Raw genomic sequence first — 12617 nt, forward strand, 5'->3', positions numbered from 1 at the left:
AATGTTTGAATTTATTATCACGTTGCTGGTAATTTATCAAACAGAAGGGGATATGAATTATTCATATACATACATAATAAATTACTATACTAAAAAGTAAGGAAGGCTAAGTTCGGGTGTAACCGAACATTATATACTCATCTGAGAGCCTTGGAGACAAAATAAGGGAAAATCACCATTTAGGAAAATGAACCCAGGGTATCCCTGTAATGTGTTTGTATGACATGTGTATCAAATGGATGGTATTAAAGAGTATTTTATGAGGGCCATGGTTCTATAGGTGGACGCCATTTAGGGATATCGCCATAAAGGTGAACCAAGGCTGCCTCTAGAATTTGTTTGTAAGATATGGGTATCAAATCAAAGGGGTTTATGAGTATTTTAAAAGGGAGTGGGCCTTAGTTCTATAGGTGGACGCCTTTTCGAGATATCGCCATAGAGGTGGACCAGGGGTGACTCTAGAATTGGTTTGTATGATATGGGCATCAAATGAAAGGTGCTAATGAGTATTTTAAAAGGGAGTGGGCCTTAGTTATATAGGTGGACGCCTTTTCGAGATATCGCCATAAAAGTGGACCAGGGTTGACTCTAGAATGCGTTGGTACAATATGGGTATCAAACGAAAGGTGATAACGAGTGTTTTAAAAGTGAGTGGGCCTTAGTTCTATAGGTGGACGCCTTTTGGAGATATCGCCATAAAGGTGGACCAGGGGTGACTCTATAACGTGTTTGTATGATATGGGCATCAAATTAAAGGTTTAATGAGGGTTTCAAAAGGGAGTGGTGGTAGTTGCCTTTTCGAAATATCGACCAAAATGTGGACCAAACTGACCCAGATTATCATCTGTCGGGTACCGCTAATTTATTTATTTATATAATACTACGAACAGTATTCCTGCCAACATTCCAAGGGCTTTTGATTTCGCCCTGCAGAACTTTTTCATTTTATTTTACTTAATATGGAAGGTGCCACACCAATTTTACAAAGTTTTTTCTAAAGTTATATTTTGCGTTAATAAACCAATCCATACCATATACCATGCTTCATCCCTTTTTTCGTACTTGATATAGAATTATGGCATTTTTTTAATTTTTCGTAATTTGCGAAATCGAAAAAGTGGGCGTGGTCATAGTCGGATTTCGCCCATTTTTTATACAAATACAAAGTGGGTTCAGATAAGTACGTGAACTGAGTTTAGTAAAGATATATCGATTTTTGCTCAAGTTATGGTGTTAACGGCCGAGCGGAAGGACAGATGGTCGACTGTGTATAAAAACTGGGCGCGGCTTCAACAGATTTCGCCCTTTTTCACAGAAAACCGTTATCTTCCTAGAATCTAATCTCCTACCAAATTTCGCAAGTAGTGGTAAATTTTTGTTCGACTTATGGCATTAAAATTATCCTAGAAAAATTAAATGAAAAAGAGCGGAGCCACGCCCGTTTTAAAAATTTCTTGTATTTTTGTATTTTGTTGCACCATATCATTACTGGAGTTGAATGCTGACATAATTTACTTATATACTGTAAAGATATTAACTTTTTTTTTTAACTTGACTTTAAAAAATTTTTCTTTAAAGTGGGCGTAGTCGTTCTCCGATTTTGCTAATTTTTATTATGCATACATATAGGAATAGCAGTAATGTTTCTGCCAGATTTCATCATGATATCTTCAACGACTGGCAAATTACAGCTTGCAAAACTTCTAAATTACCTTCTTTTAAAAGTGGGCGTTGCCACGTCCATTGTCCAAAGTTTTACTAATTTTCGATTCTGCGTCATAAGTTGAACCCGATAGGTGGTTTCATCGCTTTATCTGTCTTTGGTAATGAATTATCGTACTTTTTCGATTTTTCGAAATATTCGATATCGAAAAAGTGGGCGTGGTTTTAGTCCGATATCGTTCGTTTTAAATAGTGATCTGAGATGAGTGCTCAGGAACCTACATACCAAATTTCATCAAGATAACTCAAAATTTACCCAAGTTATCGTGTTAACGGACGGACCGACGGACGGACATGGCTCAATCAACTTTTTTTTTCGATCCTGATTATTCTGATATATGGAAGTCTATATCTATCTCGATTCCTTTATACCTGTACAACCAACCGTTGTCCAATCAAAGTTAATATACTCTGTGAGCTCTGCTCAACTTTGTATAATGATATTCAATTGCTTCCGACAGCAACAAAACAGTTTCTATTTTTTAAAAAATAGTTTTGCGCGGAAACAGCTTTTATAGTTTGCTCAATAAATAAAAAAATTTAATTCAGTTATGTAACTTTTTTCAATTCAACAACAAACAGCAAAATCGATTTGCACCATAATATTAAATTATAAATGAGTAAGCTTGAGAATGTCACAATTTTTCTTAAAAGCATTTTTTTTTTTGCGCTCATAAATTGCGAATAACATAAAGTAGAATATTTACATATACCTTAGTTCACATGTAACACTTGTTAGATTTTTCGAAGTAAAATTTGCACATCCTTACCGACATAGGGTATTTTCACTTCTCAGCCACGATTTCACATGTTGCACGTGTACAGAAATTTGGGTTTTTTTTCTGAAATGATTTTATTTTCTCATTCGGTCAACTAACAAGCATCATATGTAGCTACGGGCATGCACCTATGTGTGTATCTGAACGTCAACTTTGTTAGTTAATCACTAAAGTTGTAAATATTTTCAGAGATTTTCAATGCGCAAAACTTATGCGCTTGTACGGAGAAATAAGCGCCGACAACTTTTACTTTAAACAACTGTTGCTAGCTGTGTGTTGTGTTAATCTTTTTTTGCACTCTTACAAAAAAACTGAAAATGAGCGTCCTTCAAATAAAGTCCTTAAAAAGGCTTATCATCACTTAGAAAATGTTTACGAGTTTACGGACAGACACATCTCAGTTGCAACTGAGTACGATACATACTGAAATTTAGCAATACTAATTTCCTTGGTTGTGGCATCTTAGATTATTTCAAGGCAAGGAATTGCACATTTTTATTCAACCCGCCAATGGTGACGTAAATTTGACTTTGATTAATGGTGACGCCGGTCTAATGCACCGGGGTTTTCAACTGAAGATTTTTCGAAACGTGTTATTATAGTTCATCTTCTTTTTTATTTGGGCACTATGATAATAAAACAAAGATATTTAATCAATTTAAGCTCTTTTATTTCAATATTAAATTTCACAAATGTTTTTAACTAGAGCATTAAAAATAACAATGTTTTAGCAATCCATTTTTTAATATTAAGAAAAAAATGAAAAAATCACATATTCATTAAAGAAAATAGCGTTAATTAGTTTTTCGATAATTGGAACTTTTATAAAATGAGCAAAAATTGTTATATAATAATAAAAATTTAAAATAGTATAAAATTAATCCTTGATTATTTTACTTACATATACGGTGACTCACGGTCTCACACACCAGGTTAGTAACAAAAAATACAGAAATTGTGCTCACTAAGCAGTTTCGTCGTGAACTGATTGTGGGGGACGTGCAATGCGGCAGCTATTCGAAACCGCAACAAAAAAGAATAATGGAGAAGAAAGTTATACGATTTTTTTACACGACCGGTCTCGCAGACCTGTAGGTCACCATTGGCGGGTTAAACTCATGATATCTTTAAGCAAACGCTTTATGCATATTTCCATATTACTCCAGGAACATAGAAGAATCGCCAGCTCTCTCTTTTTATTGAAACACTCACTTGTAGTTTAAAATTTTATTTTATTATTATTCATTATTTTAACTCTAACTCTTAGTTTTTAATTTTTATAAATCGCAAGCTTTATTTTAATGTGAATTTGTTTATGAATGCTGTTTTGCTATAAAAGATTTAAGAATCTTATTGTACTGATATATATTGAAATAAATGCAATACAATACAATAAATGTTTGTGTTTAAATTTAAGTGCATATGCATATACATGTAAAGAAAAACACACTTTTATTTTGATACATTTTTGATGCTTAAACATCTTAGCTCAGTGTATGGGGGAATTCTGAATTTAAGAGGGAAGTCTAAGCGTGTATTTGTAAAAGTTATGCTATATAGGAGATTCATGTAGAATATAATGTAGGCGTAATATTGGTATATAAACTGTATGGAGTCCTAGATAATTCATAAGTCAATGTTGTATGGAGTCACAGTCACTACAATATACCGTAATAAATACACCAAATGCAAGTTTTCAACTCCTGTTTTTTGAATACATCGTTTGGCTGATTGCAAACTCACATATCTCTGAGAGTAGTAGAACCAGGGCATGGCTACTTGTTGGTTAGATGCCCAACATTGATATGATATCAGTACTGAATAGTTGGAAAAATTTAAAAAGAAGTTGTTGTGCCACTTATGCAAATTTTTCTTTCTAAATCCCATATCGTTTGAGCCAAAAGAAACTGATTTTAATTGGAAAAAGGAGCGTTGTACCTCTCCTTAGTCCCTAAACATCCGTATCACACCTATTCGTTACTAAGTGGAGGATTTGGAAAAGAGGTGTAACACCACCCATACAATTTTGATATCCATATCTCATATTTCCTGTACCGAGTAATTCATACTCCTGGAATTTGGCTAAGCTGTCCATATTGATAAAGTTATAGTTTCAGCTTCGTCGGATTCTTATCGATAACAACAGACACCGACAATTTACAGTTCTATTAAAAAAATAAAAAAACAGTTCTATTGTCTTCTTATAATTGTCATTGGTTTGCTGAGAGCTTGTCATCGCCGAGTCATCGGCTTCTTATCGACAAGTTGTAGATATGTCATCGATTGTTGCTATTTAATCGACAGCCTTTTCTATAAAAATCCGATAACATATTATAACTTATCGATAATACGCCAATAATAAATTGGTAATAATGCTATAAAAATTTGATGTCATTTAGATAGCAAATCAATACATTTTTATATCATATCGCTAACCTTTCGATAAATAATCGAAAAGTTTTGATAAATAATCAATAGATTTTTGATTATAATTCGAAAACATTTTTGATTACAAATCCATAACCGGTTACCTTTTGAAAGTATGGCGTTAAATTTTCAACAACATACCGAAAACTGTTCGACAGCAAATCGATAACAAATTGGTAGAAACCAGATAGCTAATAGATAAATTTTCCAAACCAAATCTATAGCTGTTTTGTTAACAATACGATATTATGTCGATAAATAATCGAAAACCTTTCGATAGTAAGACAATAATTGTTCGATTATGCATTTCCTATCGATACCAAATTTATAATATATTCGATAAAAATCCATAGCTCGACTATGCCTCGTCGTAGAAAACATTTTCGTTTCTTTTATTTTCTTTTCGTTTCTTTTCTTTTCTTTTCTTTTCTTTTCTTTTCTTTTCTTTTCTTTTCTTTTCTTTTCTTTTCTTTTCTTTTCTTTTCTTTTCTTTTCTTTTCTTTTCTTTTCTTTTCTTTTCTTTTCTTTTCTCTTCTTTTCTTTTCTTTACTTTTCTTCTCTTTTCTTTTATTTTCTTTTCTTTTCTTTTCTTTTCTTTTCTTTTCTTTTCTTTTCTCTTCTTTTCTTTTCTTTTCTTTACTTTTCTTTTCTTTTCTTTTATTTTCTTTTCTTTTCTTTTCTTTTCTTTTCTTTTCTTTTCTTTTCTTTCCTTTCCTTTCCTTTCCTTTCCTTTTTCTTTCCTTTCCTTTCATTTCATTCCCCTTCCTTTCCTTTCCTTTCGTTTCCTTTCTTTTCCTTTCGTTTCCTTTCCTCTCCTTTCCTTTCCTTTGCTTTTTTTCCTTTCCTTCCTCTTCCTTTCCTCTCCTTGCCTTAGCAAAGCTATTTACACATCAAGAAAATTTTCCCTTATCCTACTACGCGATTCGGTGTATTTTTTACCTTCTTCAATATAAGCTGCTGAATATTTTTAAAGAAGTTATCAGTTTATTAATATTATTATTACATTTTTTATAAATAAACAACATATGGCACTGAGGAAGGTGGGAAAGTGTTATGCAAACGTCCACCCAGCAACGAGCTTTAGTATTAATGAACTTCTAAAGCAGAATAAACCAAATCAACGTTAATTTTTTGGTTGTTATAAATAATCGAAAACTTCCCCTTTTAACTTTTGTCACTGCAAAACTAAAATGGAAATGAAACCAAAGCGCCGTCATTTTAAAACTACTCAATTTCCAGACAAATACATATGTACAGTTCACTATCTCTCTTATTTACTTTGTTAGTACTTAGTTCAAGTAGCAAATAAGTTTTCAAGTTCTTCCAAATAGTTCAACAACTCAAATTATTTTAAAAGATAAAGCAACTATAAATGAAAATTTTCGCGCACAGAGTTAACGCAAAAGCTCTGTTGTCATATGCAACTTAGTACAATGAAGTTTAATTTCCAATTTCCCTTTCTAGTTATATAGTTTATCCACATCATCGTAGTCCTTAGGATAGTTTACGATTTTGAGTTTGCAGGAAGGCGCGTATTAGCCTGCATTTGGCAGTTATTTATAGTATTTTGAGGAAAGCTGCCGAAACCATTTACTTGTTTCTAGAGCTAACTACATACATTCGTTAAATTGTATGCTTGTCAATAGCAAATTTCTACAGAAACAAACTCTGCAGGTGGCATTTAATCAAATTTCTAAATTTTGTGCTTTCACATGGCAGAAGTTTGAGTTTTATATAGATAATTCTGAGGAAATTACTTTCCAAGGAAATACATAAATACATAACAGAGATTTCCGGAAAAATAGTAATTTGAAATTTTAATAAACCCAAGTACGCAATTCACTGCATAGTATAAAACAAAGCCGCATTTTCTTTCCCTATGTCCTTTTGAATGCTTAAACCTTTAAAACGACGCCACGAATTTCTATGCGGTTTTCTTCAATAGATACAGTGATTGAGGAGGAAGGTTTTTAGGTATAATAACATCCTTTAAATATTGGTGAAATACTGTTTTTTTCAAGTTTCTAATGTGATGTAAATAATTACATTTTTTCGCTTACGCTGCAAACGTAAGCTGAACCCTAAGAGGTTTATCAAAATAATGTATTAAGTACTATACACGTTGAAAAGGTTTACAGAAAACTCCGCTATGGTATATGTCTAGAATACTTTTTATTCCGTTCTGGCTAGGGTCTTGAGATCAAAACGTGGGCTTGGGTAATCCTGGGATGTGTTCGAACAATATGGGTATCAAATGGAAGCTTTTTAAGAGTACTTTGATACGGGGACTTTTCGTACCCCCGGGTGACTAGCGTCTCGAGAGATAGGTAAAAATGTGGACCCGAGTACCTCTAGAAAGTGTTTATAGAATATGGATACCAAATGAAAGCTGTTGATGAGTACTTTAGTAGAGGGTAATTTTCATAACCCTGGGTGACTAGGGTCTCGAGATATAGGCCAAAACGGGGGCCCGTGTATGCCTAGACAGTGTTTATACAATATGGATAACCAATGAAAGCTGTTGATGAGTGCTTTAGTACAGGGTAATTTTCATACCTATTTGTGACTAGGGTCTCGAGATATAGGCCAAAACCTAGATCAGGGCAACACTAGGATGTGTTTTAATATTATGGGTGTCAAATTGAAGCTGTTGATGAGAGCTTTAGTACAGCGTAGTTTTTATAACTATTGGTGACTAGGGTCTCGAGGTATAGGCTAAAACCTGGATCAGAGTAACACTAGGATAGTATATAATAGATTAAAATAAGCTATATCTTTGCAAAAAAGAATTTTGTATTAATGGTATTCCGTTTCCCAAGTGGATTTTAACAATAAATAGGAAAATTTTCAAATTTTTAAGGGCGTGGTACCGCCCCTTTTATGACAAAGCTATTTTCTATGTTTCGAGGGCCATAACTTGAAGAAAAATTAACGGAACTTAACAAAATTGGGTACACAAAATTTTCCCTATAGCAGGAAATATTTCTAGAAAAAATGGACGAGATCAGTTAAAGACCACGCCCACTTTTATATAAAAGATTTCTCAAAGGGCAGTAGAAAAAATAATAAGCTATATGTCAGCGAAAAAGAGCTTTGTATCAAGAGAATTTTACTTTCTAAACTGAATTATAACATTAAATTGGAAAACATTAAAATTTTTAAAAATGGGTGTGGCACCGCGACTTTTTTGTCTAAGTAATTTTCAATGTTTCGGGAGCCATAACTCGAAGAGCAAAGAAATTGTGTACACATATTGTCCTTATAGCAGAAAAAATTTCAAGTAAAAACGGTTAGATTGGTTGAGTACCACGCCCACTTTTATATAAATGACGTTCAAAAGGGTCGTAGGCAAAAATAATAAGTTACATCTTAGCGTAAAATAGTTTTGTACCAATCGTATTTTGTGCCATTATAACACGAAATGGGAAAAAAATTCAAATCTTGAAAAATGAGCGTGGCACTGCCCCTTTCTTACAATGAATTTCTCAACGTTTCTGGAGCCATAACTCGACGAAAAATTTGGCGTTTAACAGTAAAAATGGATCATTAAAAATGGACTAAATCGGTTGAATCGCCTTCTTTTATATATATAGATTTTTTAAAGTGCGTAGGTGCAGGTAATAAGCTTTTTCTAGTAAAGGTTGGAAAATTTCGTTAATAACCCTGCAATTTTTGTACTTTTTTTATATACTTATTTGTAAACAGTGGGGAAATCTCCATATCTGAAGGAAAACTGCATTATTACCCGCTCAAGATCATTGGTGTTAACCTCTGTATCTTTTTTGCTTCATTTAAACGAAAATTAGTTCAGAATAGAACCATATGTACATGTGTATTGCGCAATGCAATATGAATCATACAATAATGATGATGATGTATACAGTGAATGGATACATTTTTGTACAATAAAAAATGTTCAGAAAGTAAAAGCAAAAGAACGTAAAAATTTTAAAGCGTAACATCGTAAAGCCTACGTGATACAATTCGCATATTATTATAGTGTAAAGCATACTCACATTGTAGCAGACAAGGGTAACAGCATAAAAATGTTAAAGTGTAATATCTTACAAGCGTATTAGCGTATTTTAATCAATTTGCATATTAAAATAATGTCAAGCGTATTCGCATATTAGCATACAAGCGCAACAGCGTAAAAACGTAGACGCGTATTATTTTGCAAGCGTGTTAGCATATCTATAACGCTTTCCTTTGTTTCGATGTATACTGGAACTTACTGCTTAATTTGGCAAGAGATGATGAAAATTTTTTTAAATATACATCACCCTGTCGGAACTTCCACAAACAAAAGCGACCCAGTATATATCCCCCTATACTTTCTAATCCTGTTGTCAAAATAAAGCGATATACATTTACCCATATATGCAATTTCATATAAAAATAGATATGTATGACTTAATTTAATTTAAATATTTTTATTTTATTCATTGTCCTTCTTGACGTACTTGAAAAGTAAACCAAACTGTGATATTTTACAGTTGATATGTTTTTTCATTCAAAAAGATAAAATTGCCTTGAATTTTGGTCTCTTAAAGTACAGAGACTATACTGTATACTTGAGGAAAAATGCAGTTTAGTAAGTATGAATTTCTAATTTTTTTATAAAATTTTTCATTATTTTGAGGGAAAGCTTTTCCAAAATTTTTTCAATTAACAATACTTGAACGAATATTTCGCAAGGTGTTTAGATGTACGAATAAGCTGAATGAATAAGAAAATTCCACTCTAAAATTGAGCACCTCGACTAAAATCTATGGCCGTGAGAGTTAAAAAATTATTTTAATATTAACCGCTGTGATGGCTGAATGGTTATAGCAGCGGCGCCTAAACGTTGCCGATGAAGGAATTTAGCAGTTCCCGAAATGGATCTATACAACGAGCTTTGGCAGTTGTCTAAATTTTTTCTTTCTTCTATTCTAATTTAAAAAATTTTTTCAATTAAGACAAAATTTATCATAACAATAATAACGATTAAAAATTATTGTTAGGCCTTGAGCTCGATTCGAACCCGCGATTTTAAAAAATTATTTTAACAAACTTTTTTCATACAATTTTTTCTATTTTTAAGAAACATATTCCTATTACCAAGTAAAAAATGGATTTATTGTTTAAGAAAATTACTTATTCAGATTAAGTGAGGAATTCCTGTCGTGAAATATCAAATACCATTTCTTCGTTTTATAATATACTAGAAGACCCGGCAGACATTGTTCTGCCCTAAATTTCTCTCTCTGCCCTCCCCCCTCTTCACTTTTTCCTAATCCTTTTATTCACTCCTCCCTCCGTCTTATTCGCTTCATCTATCTCCATCTTCCTCTCATTCTATCTCTTTCTCAATCTCCTTCTCTCTTTTCTCTTCTCTCAAATTCTTCTCATTCTTCTGCATCCCTTATTGCCTGTCCCAGAGTGTGGTATGTATTTTATTCCAGTCCCAGTCCCAGTCTCACTCCGAGTCTCAGTCCCAGTCCCACTCCTAGCCTCAGTCCTAGTCCTAGTCGTAATTCCAGTCCCAGCCCGTCTCTGGATAATATATTACTCTGTACTAAAGCATCATCAACAGCTTTCATTTGATATCCACTGTCTAGGCATTCACTGGCCCACGTTTTGGCAAATTGCACATGGCACAACTAAAGACTCTCCTGAATTAAAAAAATGTCATTGTACCTCTAAACCGCGGGCCCCCTCAGAAACCCCGGGCCCGGGGCTAATCCCCTCCCCCACCTTCTCGGCGGACCTGGTGATATGCTATAATTGATATCATTCGCTATAATATTTTTTGTTGATAAGCACGTTGTTTAATTAAACACCAACAAATTACACGGAAGTATATTCGCACCACCTGAAAATATGAGTGCCGGTGCGTATACGTAACATTTTATTATTACGTATAAACAAATAAAAGAATTTGCAATAAAATAATATTGCGAATATAAACTATATATATAACCTATCCTATATTTCAAGTTAGATCGAACTGCACACGGGGTGCAAAACAAATTCAAAATCGATTCAGTAGTTTAGGAGTTCATCGGGAACAAACATAGTGACAGGTGATTTTTATATATTACGATATTCTTTATGCATTTTTTGTTGTTGTTGTAGGAAGCTTAAAACACGCTAATAATAGCTTCACTTTTATGTTTGTTTGTGTGTAACTCTTTATATCCATTATTAAAATAAAAAATGTCACGCATAGTATCGGTACCCGTCTTTTCAGGCGATAAGGAAATATTTGCGTGTAGGAAATAAGTAGGTTTTAAATAAAATACTTAGCCTATTTTGATTTAAGATAAGAAAAAACAAGTAATATTTTAAAGCTTTTGAGCTTTGAACTCCTATATACGAATAATGTAGCAAGCACCATAAAGGTACAAGCCCAGCCCTTTCAGGTACATTTAAATATCATTAAATTTATAAAAAGTGGTTATATACTGCATTTTACTTTTGTCATCGGATTCCATTCGCAAGGAAAACTTTGCATACCACTAGCAAATAATTAGCCCCAAAAAGCTTTTAAATCAATAACCTAGCTTTGACAATGCCATTTCCATTAGGCAAGACTTAATTTTCTTTAAAAAAAGCTACAAAATCAATCAATTACATAAAGTTTATTTATTCAACCGAACCCAATGTGCTTATTAGGACTTAAGATAAAATAGAAAATAAATCTTATATTACCTTACATGAAACAAAGAAGGAGTAAAAGGTTACAGCAATTCGTCTCTCGTAAAATAAATGACATTTAAGAAACATTTGCTATCAACAACGTAATATATTTTGCATTGTAATGCATTTAAGCTGGGCCAAATTTATTTTCCATGGAAAATTTGAAGAAAAGGACTTTCAGTTGTAAGGCGAATCATACATTTTTAATGGCGGGTCATGCATATGAAAAGCTTATAAAACTTACAACTAGAACAAGAGAATGAAAACTTTACAAAGAAATTGCAGCACAAGATCAATTTCAAGTGAATTCAAGGAAATGATAACTGAGTAGCCAATGCAGTCAACTTAAAATAAACTAAAATGATAAATAAGCTACTGAACATCAGATGTTGTTTCTGCGTTGAGAAAAAAGTTTAATATTGAAAGTCACATGCCGTGCTGGAAGAAAGGTGGGTAGGTTGAACTGGCCGGTCCATGAGGACCTCACATAGACTGATTGAGTCCGTAGTGTTACCAGAAGTTTGTTTTAACGACCAAACTGAAAAACCCTATCAAAAACCAAGACCTATGTTATAAAATAACTCCGTCCTCTTGGCAAATACTAGAAGCTTCCTAGGACTTAAGCCACTTGCTGTTTCTAGAACTGACAGCTGTATCACTCCTAATAGCTGGAGTCTTAGCCTGGTAAGTGCAGGGCACGAGCACAGAAATTGCTCGATCCTTTCCTCTTCCAACCCGGACTTCCTAAATCTGCTATCACTGACCAGGCCTAATTTAAAGGCATGTGACGCCAGAAGGCAGTGTCCAGTCAGAATACACGTCATGAGTCTACAGTCCTCTCTTTTTAATGATAGAAGCAACTGTGTTATTCTAAGGTTGTAAGACCTACACATAATTTTCGACACTTTACAGCTCCGCGCTTGAACCCACGCCTTTACCGCTTGGCCGATCATGTGCACCTCTCGCATTTGCTTAATTTCGCCCAATTTAATTGGGGCATCTACG

The 12617-nt window shown here is 33.5% G+C and overlaps 1 protein-coding gene across 1 annotated transcript in view; it reads right to left on the reverse strand.

Annotated features, from left to right (window-relative positions):
• mtt (mangetout) overlaps positions 1 to 12617 on the reverse strand; it is a 409542-nt gene that overhangs the window by 344175 nt on the left and 52750 nt on the right. The gene's annotated exons all lie outside the window — the stretch shown is intronic.

Source organism: Eurosta solidaginis, chromosome 3 (genome assembly GCF_040869045.1).
Source record: "Eurosta solidaginis isolate ZX-2024a chromosome 3, ASM4086904v1, whole genome shotgun sequence".
Taxonomy (NCBI): domain Eukaryota; kingdom Metazoa; phylum Arthropoda; class Insecta; order Diptera; family Tephritidae; genus Eurosta; species Eurosta solidaginis.